The sequence below is a fragment of the Heterodontus francisci genome, chromosome 44 (assembly GCF_036365525.1).
Source record: "Heterodontus francisci isolate sHetFra1 chromosome 44, sHetFra1.hap1, whole genome shotgun sequence".
NCBI lineage: Eukaryota > Metazoa > Chordata > Chondrichthyes > Heterodontiformes > Heterodontidae > Heterodontus > Heterodontus francisci.
Genome location: NC_090414.1, coordinates 16,792,906 through 16,804,611, shown reverse-complemented (window position 1 = coordinate 16,804,611; position 11,706 = coordinate 16,792,906). Strand labels below are relative to the sequence as shown.

Genomic DNA, 11,706 nt, shown 5'->3' with positions numbered 1-11,706 from the left:
ACGGCCCGGCTTATTAATATGTAGCGACCCTCATCAATATTCATAACCCCTCCCTCCTCTTTCTCTCGACCCTCCCTTGCCGGTCACGCCCCCTTCATTAATATTACATAGTAGCTCGCCCGCGGCCTGCCGGGAGTTGTCGGCGACTCCCTTCACGCTCCCCTCGCTCGCGTCCTCGGCGGACTACACTTCCCGGCGGGCGCTGCTCGGCGCATGCGTTCCCCCTCTCCCCCCCCCCCGGAGCAGCGGTTGATTGACAGGTCGGCGCGAAGTAAAGGGAGGCGCGTGCGGCGCCTCACGTCCCTGCTGCATTTAGCTCCAGCAGGGCAACTGCTAAAGGGCGAGCTATTTAAAGCTGAATGCACACTCTCGACCCACCCCCTTTCTCCAACCTCCCCCCCCCAACAACAAAATGTCAGAAGTTCAATGCCAAGACCGGGCTGAATGTAAGCCCTTTGCAAAAACACCAGCCTGCATTTTGCAAACAAAAAAAAAAATTGCAATTGAAAATCTTGCAAATATAACTAGTGCCTGTCTCTCATATTGGGGGTGCAGTAATTGAGTTGCAGAAGAGGGGAGGGTGAATAAAATGGAGAACTAGTTCAAAGGTGAAGTCCGGGTCAGTTTGCAGACTGCAATCAAAAAAGAGTGAGTTTAAATGAATGGACAACCCCCTTTCTTGTCCTCAGGAACACTTTTCAGCCACTGGTTGCAATGCAGGGAGGACAGCAATTTGTACACAGCAAGATGTCACAAACAGTAATGACCGGTTCTTCTGGTTTTAATGCAGAGTGATTTTATTTTTGATGCGGGCAGAGACTCCAGGGTTAAATTTACCCCGAGTCTCACCCACTTGACATGCACCTTCAACTGTTCCACTGGGTTGCAAGGGCTCCCTGAACGAGCAGCCCACTAATAAAGATGATGGAGATGCACGGACTGCAGATATCACATGACAGCCATGGTTAAATCACCCAGTTTATATCTGCAGCAGCTTCCAGGAGGCAAACCAGCCCAGCACTCAAAGGACCAGCCAGGAGAAAAATAGTCTGAACTTCCCTGAGTCAGTAGGACAGGGCTCGAACCACATCTTGAGCGTAGACTAAAAAAAACCTCACGAACATAGCTTGTCCACCCTTGAGGCATGGCGGGCACCTGCGTGTCACTTGCTCGCTCAAGCTTTCCAGTTTCGGTCTGCTTCCCTAGTGGGTAGAACTGCCTCTGATCTCATTATCGCTCTCAAGAGACCCCCCCCACCCCCACAGGACGGCTGTTGCAGGAAACAGGGGACCGTCTCCCCAACCTCCTCCTCCACCCCCATCCCCCCCCCGCTCCTCCACAATTGCACCCAGATACAGAACTTGCATTTTTATATTGCCTGGATTGTGGGCTGACGTCCTGGAGTGGGACTCGAACCCACACAATTCTGACCCCGGGGCAAGAGGGCTACCAACGGAGCCAGGGTTACGTCATCATCCAGGCGTCAGCCCGAATTGTAAGCATCGGCGGATTATTCAACAATAGAAGGCATCGTAGCCAAGCCCAATCTCGTCCTTCTATCCGTGGTCCGCGCACGTGGGGTTCTGAAATGGGTCATTCCTTCGCGATCAGGACTGGGAACCTAGGTCAGCCGCCTCTCCCCAAAAACACCAAATATCCAGAAACTCCTGCCCTGGCTGAGATTGGCTAGTAGCCCACACCAGGGGTGGAATCTGGGATGTTGCTGATTAGTGTGTGACTGTGCTACCTATCTCTATCTAATACAGCTAATTGCACCCTTGTCTCTATCTATCTCTAACAGAGGCATTCTCTCTCCATCTCTGTCTCTCCATCTCTCCCTCCCCCTCCATCTCTCTGTCTGTCTCTCTCTACCTCTCCATCTCTCTGTCTCTCCATCTCTGTCTCCCTCTCTCTCTCTCTGGCTCCATCTCTCTCTCAACCCCTCCATCTCTCTCTCTCTGTTTCTATGTCTCTCTCTCCCATTTCTCCCTGTCTCTGTCTCTCTCTACCCTTACATCTCTCCATTTCTCTGTCTCTCCATCTCTGTCTCCCTCTCTCTCTCTCTACTGCCATCTCTCTCTCTGCCTCCATCTCTCTCTCTCTGCCTCCATCTCTCTCTCTCTACCCCTCTATCTCTCTGTCTCTCCATCTGTCTCTGTCTCCCTCTTTCTCTGTCTGTCTCTCTCCATCTATCTCTCTCTACCCCTCCATCTCTCTGTCTCTCCATCTCTGTCTCTGTCTCCCTCCATTTCTCTCTGTCTCTCTGTCTCTCTCTCTACCCTTCCATCTCTGCCTCTTTCTGTCTCTCTCTCTACCTCCATCTCTCTCTCTCTCCATCTTTCTCCATCTCTGTCTCTCTTTCTCTGTCTCTCTTTCTCTGACTCTCTCCGTCTCTCAATGACTCTGTATCTCTCTGTCTTTCTCTCCCACTTTCTGTCTCTGTCTCTCTCTTTCTTTTTCTCTATCTCTCTCTGTGTCTCTGCTTCACTCACATCATTCTCCGGTTTCTCCCCTCTCTCCTCTCATGACCTCACCCAGCTCCCTCTGCTCCTTGACCCTATTCCCCTGACACAGACTGCAGCGTTCCACCACCAACAAACAGGAGAGGCTGACAATAATTCTGCAACTGAAGAAGAGCAGGCCTGAGGCCTTGGATCCGACTGCACAGGCTGAGCCAGGCCTGCAAGGGATTGACTCACAGCCAAACAATGACTACTGCAAACAGAGCCACTTAAGCACATAGGGGCAGGGGAGGCCATTCAGCCCCTCGAGCCTGTCCCCGCCATTCAATATCGTGGGCTGATCTGTACCTCAACTCCATTCACCCGCCCTTACTCCATAACCCTTCATACCCTTAGCTAGCAAAAATCTAACGCTGTCTGATTGACAAAGATGAACTGAGCTGAGCATCTACTGCTTTCTGAGGGAGAGAATTCCACACTTTCACTGCCCTTTGTGGGAAGAAACATTTCTTAACTTCTTATGGATCCATCTCCCCAAACACCCTGACTCAACAAAAATGGGTCAAAGACACATGGATAGCGTTAAGATACAGATCAGCCATGATCGGATAGAATGGCGGAACAGGTTCGAGGGGCTGAATGGCCTCCTCCTGTTGCTACGTTTCTGTTTCCATATAAGATGATGACAAGAAAGTAGGTACAGACACTCAACGCTTGAGTATGTAGGAAAGGACTATTGACAAGACACCGTGAATCACACCCAGGCTGATGGGATGACAGTCAATTGACCAGCGTTTTGGGAGAGTTCCCGATTCCCACTCCCCCTTTGTGTGAAGAAGTGCTTCCTGACATCACCCCTGAACGGCCCTGGCTCTACGTTTAAGGTTCTGCCCCCTTGTTCTGGACTCCCCCCCCCACCAGAGGAAATAGTTTCTCTATCGACCCGATCGAATCCTTTAATCATCTTAAACCCCTCGATTAGAATCACCCCCTTAATCTTCTACACTCGAGGGAATACAAGCCCAGTCTGTACAACCTGTCCTCGTAATTTAACCCTTTCAGCCCCGGTATCATTCTGGTGAATCTGCACTGCACCCCCTCCGAGGCCCAGTATATCCTCCCCGAGGTGCGGGGCCCAGAACTGAACACAGTATTTGGACTGCGCCAGTGGGTGCACGAGAATGCTTGATCTTTGAGGCCCAGAAACTTCTTTCTGCACGTCCCTGCTGCTGGAACTGCCTGCTGCAAACTCCCGGTTTGTGATTCATCCGGGCAACCCATTTTGACTTGGTAAAGCAAGAGCTGACGGGGTCTGTGGGATCTTCGGAACAGTTTCCTGTGTTTATTGTGCTGTATTAGCCGAGAGGTCGGAGGAATTTCCTTGACATTTCCCTCGCAACTGGAAGCTCTGAGAGAGGGAGAGCGCAAAACGCGAACGTACGGAGAGATAAAAACAGAAAGTGTGAAATTCAGACGGAATAAAGGAATTAAACAGCCGGGAAAAAAAGATCAATTTAGAGAGATCGATAGAGAGAGAGATAGAGAGAAGTGGAAGCAGATATAGAATCATATCACACAGTTCCAGAAGGAGGCCATTCGGCCCATCGTGCCTGTGCTGGCTCTTTGAAAGAGCGTTCCAATTAGTCCCACTACTCCTACCTGCTCTTTCTCCCATATCCCCGCACATTTTCCCCCTTCAAGTATTTCTCCAACTCCCCTTTTGAAAGTTACTATTGAATCTGTATCAGGCAGCGCGTTCCAGATCACAACAACTCGCTGCGTTAAAAAAAGATTCTCCTCATCTCCCCCCTCTGGTTCTTTAACCAATTATCCTCAATCTGTGTCCCCCTGGTTACCAACCCTCCTGCCACTGGAAACAGTTTCTCCTTATTTAGTCCATCAAAACCCCTCATGATTTGGAACGTCTCTATTAAATCTCCCCTTAACCTTCTCTGCTCTAAGGAGAACAATCCCAGCTTCTCCCAGTCTCTCCACATTAACTGAAGTCCCTCATCCCTGCTCCCATTCTGGTAAATCTCTTCCGCCCCCCCCCCCGCCCCCCCCACTCTTCTGCCGAGAGACTTATAGATACGCGACAGTACAGCCACAATTCAGGTCACCATCTCTGACGCCCTGAGGGTTTACAATGAAAACACTGCTCAAAAAACCCAGACCAACATCTCTCTAACTCTGAGGGTTCCGAGTGACAGCTCAGCAGGGAGGGGGGAGGGAACGGAGGTGGGGATGACCGCACAATCAGATGGCTCACTCCCCTCTGGGACATTCCTCGCCTGGCAGCAGCCAGAGATTGACCTAAAAAAAAACAGGACCCCCCCCTCTCCCCCTCCCCCTCCCATCCCCCCACCCGACAACCTCACAGTGTTGGCCGTGACCTCACACTGAGGTTGTGTGTGGGTCGGTGGTGGTGGTGGTGGGGGGGGGGTGGGTGGGGGGATGCAGCTGAGGGGCAGGGGAGGGGTAACTCTGAATGAGAAATGGGGAAAGTGATGTAAAGGAAGGAAGGGGGGGGGGGGTAAGCAATGAGTGACAATCGCCTGTGGTGAAGGAGAGACGTGCCAGGCACCCTTACTCTTTAACAGTAAAATCTGTAAGGGTGCGGGGGAGCGGGGAGTGTCGAGGGGACGGGGTAGTCTGGAGCGGATTCAGAACAAAGTGCCTCACAGATGCCACAGCGGAGGAACTGAAGAGCCATCCAGGCAGAAATAGTGATCACCTCCACCTAGGAACAGAAGAGGAACAGTCTGCACCAGCCTAGGATGTCTAGGCCGCTAGTAGGTTGTGAGGGGAGACTGCAGAGCTAAGGCATATGAGCTCAGAGAGACTGAGACTGAGACCAAGGCTGTGGTACGTCTAAACCTGTGATGGAAAGTTCTCCGAGTTGAATCTTTCGAGAAGGGGGTTGGACTTTGGCTAATTATTCCAGTCAGGTCAAAGAAGCAAGGATGAGGGAAATAAAGGGACAATACTGACCGGGTTTCGCAGGTCAGGAACTGAGGGAAGGATGGTGAGACCGAGAGCCTTGGCCGCCAAGTGAAGGGCAGTATCCCGATTCAAATACTGAGCTTAGGGCTGATGAAGGTCCGCAGGCAAGCCGGGCAGGAGGCAAAATAACACGTCGAGGGGGCCTTAGCACCGGAAAACAAAAGCTCGATGCGTGGGAAAATCTGAGGCGGTAGAGTTGAGCAGCAGCCACCGTTAAAAGGCAACCGTTTCCAAAGGCTTGACCAATGAGGCTATTTGTAGAAGGTTAGACTGAGAAGGGGCCTGGGAGTGGAAGGGGTTGGGGAAGGGCGCCGAGGGTAACATTTGTCAGAGGAAGAAGTCAAGTGGTGGATTTCATGTTGTACGGGGGAGAGTGAGATGGGGACCTGTAGTGTGGAGGATTCTCTGAAGGCCCTTCGGGACGCTGCCTTCGACCGGGATGACGGGGTCCGGCAGCAGATCATTCAGTCGTTGCGCGAGCTCGGGAGTCATCACACCGAGCTAGTGCTGATGTCGTGTCATAACTACCTGAACAAGCACAGCCAACTGGACGATGAACACCGCATCGTTATATTGCAAAGCATGGAGATGATGATCAAGGACGCTGGCAACCAAATCAGCGAACTTCTGGCCAAGAAACTCATCTCCATGGGATCCGAAGAGTTGGTCAAGTTGGATGAGGCCTTGGGTGAGGGCTCCAAAGCGGCGGTCAGTGACCTCCTCGTGGCCCTCGGTGGCAGCTTCATCGAGGAGGTCCTGGACGAGCTGCTTCCGACCTTCAAGGGCGATGCCCTCCCTGGTTCTTTTGTGGTGCGGACAGTGGCGCATCTGTCCGTCGCCAACGTGTACGGGATGACTCCGTACCTAACCACCATCTTGGAAGCCTTGATCCCCTTGTTGAACACGGCGAAGTCGGATAAGATGAAGATGGCGTTGGCCACAGCCCTGGGCTTCTTCAGCAGGAGCATCCTGAAGTACCAAGAGAAGCTGCCAGACCCTACGCTGAGGAAGGAGGCCTTCTTCCACGAGATGCACACTGCCTATGACGTGCTCTTCCATGTCTGGCTACAGGTCAAGGACACCAAGCTGAGGGTGGAGATACTGACCGCGCTGGGCGACATGGTGCACGTCATGTCGGCTGAGAAGCTGCATGAGGAACTGCCCAAGCTAATCCCGGGAATTCTGTCCTTTTACAAAAAGCCGTACGAGCCTTTTCACATCAGCCGCTGCCTGCACCAGATACTGGAGGAGGCCAGCAACACGGACGGCCCTGCCCTGGAGTCCCAAGTGGACAGCCTGTTGCACCCGCTCCATCACCAGATCTGCCTGCCAGTGGACCATGACAGCGAGCTCGGCCTGAAGAACCAAACGGAACTACTCTGCTGCTTCACCATCCTGGCACAGGCATCGACGGACACGCTCCTCAAGTTCCTCATTCACAAGCTGGCCAACAACGAGCGCACCCGGATGGGCACGCTGACCGTCATGAAGCACCTGATTGTCTCAATCCCGGCCCCGCTGGAGGGCAAGCGGCTCGCCATCCTGACCGGCATGAAGGTGCCCCTCCAGGACACCAACAACCGGACCAAGAAGGTGGTACTGGAGGTCATCGCCGCCATGGCCACCAACAATTACCTCAATCTCGAGGGAGGGAACCTGGCGGTGGAATTTGTCGTCTGCCAGTGCAGTCTGCCAGTCAGCAGGCATCCGTCTAACGCCCCGAAGCCCGGAGATACGCCTGACAGTGAGGTGAGGGCCCTGGCTGAGGCCCTCATGGGCCAGCTCGCTAAAATGGAGAAGATGGACACCGTGCTCTGGCCATTCCTTCTGGAATTTATCGTCCCCGTGCAGTACACCAACGCGTTGGCGGTGGTCTGCCGGGCCTTGGAACGTCTCGTGGCCAAGAAGCACAAGTCAGGGGTGGAATTCTTCGAGCTCAACTACGACGACAGACCCAGCCTCCCCTCGCCTCAGGCCCTGTTGGCACGCCTGTTGGTCGCGTCTTCGCTGCCCTACGAGGGGCAGCTCAGGGGCATGCCTGTGCTGAAGCTCTTGCTGGCCCTCAGCCCCACCATCCACCCGGGCCTCGAGCAGCTGTGGGCGGCGGAAGTGCCCGTGCTGGCGCGCTACGTGGCCGATAACTCTGAGGACACCATCCTCCAGCAGCACTGGGAGAAGAACCTGCTGCTGTTCCTCTTCAAAAGCGTGGAGGTGGTGGCGGACAGGCAGTGGACCTGCCGCCTGGGCGAGGAGATGACCAATCACATCAATGCCTGGCACAATGCCACCGTGCAGTACCCCAACATATCCCAGGAGAAGCAGTTCCTCTACAAGTGCTTGGGCATCGTCCTCCAGCATACCAACAGCACCGAGGTGATCAACCAGCAGCTCCAGGAGATGCTCCTCAGTGTTCAACACGGCGAGGCCTTGGAGCGGGAAGGAGTGGCCATCGGAATTGGCTTCTGCGCCATGACGCACTTTGAGAAGACTCTTTCCAGGCTGGAGGAGTTTGTCAAACTGGATGCCCTGAAGAAGACTGTCAACTTCTTCAACAGCCTGATGGAAAAGGTGGACGGCGACCTGGAGAAAATGAAAAGCACGCTGATCCTTTGCTATGGGTACGTGGCTTTGTACGCGCCTGAGGACCTCCTGCTGCCCAAGTTGGAGGCCAACATTCTGCAGCACGTGATCAACCTATCCAATACCAAGGTTCTGGGGATAAAGATTGAGAGCAAGGACCTGATGATAAAGCTGAGTCTAATCAAGGCCATCACCTTGATCTCCAAGGCCATTCTCTCCAACAAATATTGGCACGCCTTCAACTTCACCAGAAAGGGGGAGATCCTGACAAACATGCAGAGCCTCATCAAGGCCGAGTCCAGGGTCCAGCTGAAGACCCCCGTCCGTCACACCGCCATGACTGCCTGCACCTTCCTCATTAAACTGGAGCCCTCCTTGAACAAAGCCTACGTCACCGAGCTGATCAAGACCTGCCTGGATAGTGTGCTGGGCCTGCAGCCCCTCACAGCCGAGAAAGGTAAAGAGGAGAGCAGCGAGGAGAAGGAGCAGCGCAAGCTTTATGATGAGACCATGGCGGCCCTGCAGGGGCTCCTGAACGAGATCCTGCTCCACGACTTGTCCCCTGATGGGCTGCAGGCCGTGTTCAAGCACGTGGAAGGGTGGATAATCTCGACCAAGGACTACGAGCGGGAGCGAGGGATGGACATCACCTCGAAGTTGACGGCGCTGTACTTGGAGAAGATGAACGCGCGGGCGGAGGTCGAACTCAGCCACCTGGGCACCATAGTGGGCCGCCTGGTGCCCCGGTGCACTGACCCTGTGGTGCGGATACGCCACCTGGCGATGGGCAGCCTCCGCACCCTGTTTTACATCCACCTGCGCTACACCGGCCTCCCCGAGGGCGAAACTCACGAGCTGGTCGAGCACCTGAAGGCCATCGGGGTCCAGCTGGACCAGTTCGACAGCCAGGTGCTGCTCCGGGTCTGCTCCGACCTGGCCAAGGTCATCTCACGGCAGCTGCCCCAGGAGCAGATCAGCTCCCTCCTCTTTGTCCTCTTCGAAGGGCTGGACGACCATTACATCAGCTGCTCGAGCGCGGCCTCCATCGTCATGAACACCGTCATCCGCTCGTGCGGCTCCATCCTCGAGGGCCACATCTCGGAGATCCTCAAAGCCCTCTACATCCGCCTGCAGTGGATCACGGGCGAGCAGGTGAAGCTGTCCATGATCCACTTCATCTGCGTCCTGGCCTCCCAGAACACGTCGGAGGTGGTCTCCTGCCTCCTCTGCTCCCCGCTGCCCTTCGACAAGAACACCAGCGAAATCTGGCGGGCCCTGGCTGGCGAACTGACGCTGGCCACCAGCACAGTGGAGCTCCTGATGGAGGTCCTCAGCAAGCACCTGGCGCCCGGCGAGAAGGTGGGCTCCCTCTTGCACAAGAGCGGGGCGGTGTGCTCCGCCCTGGAGCCTCTGGCCATCATCTGTGCCCTGAGCGAGATGCTGTCCAACCCCGAGTGCACAGCAGCGGTGAGCAGCCTCTATCCCCAGTTATTTAGCACCTTGTTGCTGCATCTTAGCTCCAGCGTCGGAGTTGAGTTTCCCAAAGAGCTGTTCAGCGTCGGGACGACGAAGGAATGGAAGCTGTCCCTCCGGTCTAAACAGAGCACCATCGACGTCTGCAACTACTCGGTGGACACCCTGAAGGCCATGCTAACAATGGGGAAGAACGAAAACGTGGTGACTTACATGGCGGAAGGAGACGGCTGGAGCCTGGTTAAGAGCTCGGAGAGGCACCACGAGGGCGTCGCCCTGCTGGCAAGGGCCATGGCCGGGTGCGCCAAGCCCCACCTGGCAGGCATCGTTCACCAGCTGACCACCGCCCTGCCCAGCACGCCCAAGTCCCAGCGGGTCACGCTGACCGCCTTCCTGGGCGAGCTCCTCGGCCTGCCCGTGGTCTCCGAGCTGCAGCTCACGGACGTGCTGCTGGGCAGCCTGCTGAGCTGCGTGGAGGACGTGGTGCCCATCGTCCGCTTGCTGTCCATCCGGGGCCTGGGCAACGTGGTCGCGGGGGACCCCCAGAAGGTCAGCCTGTACTCCTCCAAGCTGGTGAGCGCAATGATCTCCGGGATAAGCGACGGCGAGGACCCCCGGGACCTCATCAAGCTCGAGGCGATGACCAGCCTTGCCAAGTTCCTGGAGCTGCTGCAGGAGGGCAACATGAGGAACCTGCTGGGCACCGTCATCCTGGCCACCCAGCCCTTGTTCGAGAACGAGAACGACCGCGTGCGGACGGAAGCCTTCGCCTTGTTCGGGAGCCTGTCCAAGTTCGGGGAAGGGGAGCTGAAGCAGATCTACGTGGAGCAGGTCCACGCGAGCCTGGTCAGTTTGATCCTGCACCTCAATGACGGCAACGCGGAGGTGGTCACGGCCTGTAAAGCCGCGCTGCAGTCAGCCGGCCCTCTCATCGGCTCCGACAGCCTCTCCACCTTGTTCCAGACCAAGCTTGGAGAAGGAGTCAGCGTAGAGTACTGGGAGTTCCTCAAGACTCTCTCCAAGCTCATCGTCGCTGACCTGCCCGCCAAGATCAACATCTACCTGGTGGTGGGCGTGACCTTTTTCAAGAGTTTGCTGCCCGAGATCCGGGGCAACGCGGTCATATTTACCGCCTGTCTCCTGCAGAGGCTGCCCAGGAGGTATCACCAGGTGGCCTCCAATGGCAACATCTGCGGCGACGTCGTTGCCATGTTGCAGGATCCGGTGGCCAGTGTCCGAGTGAAGGTCGCCAAGGCGCTGAGCCTCCTCCACTAGCTGGCAGAGGGGAATTGGTCAAACGGGGACCGGCGCAGGTTCGGGCCGAGCCTCTGAGTTGTCGAAACGAGAAAGCCCTGAGGACCAACGGGTCCCAGGGGTGCTCGGAGTGTGTGGGGGGTGGGGTTGGTGGGGGTGTGGTGGTGGGGAGGTCTGCTTTGGTATAATTCACAACTCTTTCCACGTGAAGATATTGAAGAAGAAAATATAGAGAGGACCCTACAAATCCTGAGGTGCAGTTGAGAAGTCAGTCAGTCTGCTTGGAAGTCAATGCCCATTGTTGGCACACGGAGGCACAATGCTTGTTGTGCGTCCAATCTAGAGTGATGCAGAACGGGGGCAAAACTGTCGTGTAGAATTAATAAAACATCCTGCAACGGTTCCTGGACGTTTACTTATTTAAGCCCATCGTTTCAGAAATAAGGGGGTTGTCCAGTGCAAAGGTGCCAGCTGTGGCTCAGGGTGGGGTATCTCTGAGAAAGCTGTAGGTTCAAACTCCACTCCAGGAACTTGAGACCGTCAGCCAGACGGATGCTCCCAGTGCCAGTACTGAGGGGGTGCTGCACTGTCGGAGGGGCAGTACCGAGGGAGTGCTGCACTGTTGGAAGTGCCATCTTAAACTGAGTTAAACCGAGGCCCAGTCTGCCCTTTCAGGTGGGTGTAAAATATCCCAGGGCCCTCTACTGGATGAAGAGCTGGGGAGCTCTCCCCGGTGTCCTGGGGCCAATATTTATCCCTCAACCCAACATCACTGAAAATGTCATCACCCCGTTGCCCTTGGCGGGATCTTGCTGTGCAGTCTTCAAGTGCCGACACACTAAGTATCCAGTGGACAGTCATTGGACAGTGACCAGGAGCAGAAATCCTGGCTGATTCTTTTCCCTCAATAGCCCAGGGATGATGAAGCAAATCA

General features: G+C 55.2%; 1 pseudogene; it reads left to right on the top strand.

Annotated features, from left to right (window-relative positions):
* Nucleotides 1-5,843: 5,843 nt before the first annotated feature.
* On the top strand, nt 5,844-10,793 carry LOC137355987 (maestro heat-like repeat-containing protein family member 1 pseudogene; annotated as a pseudogene).
* Nucleotides 10,794-11,706: the final 913 nt, after the last annotated feature.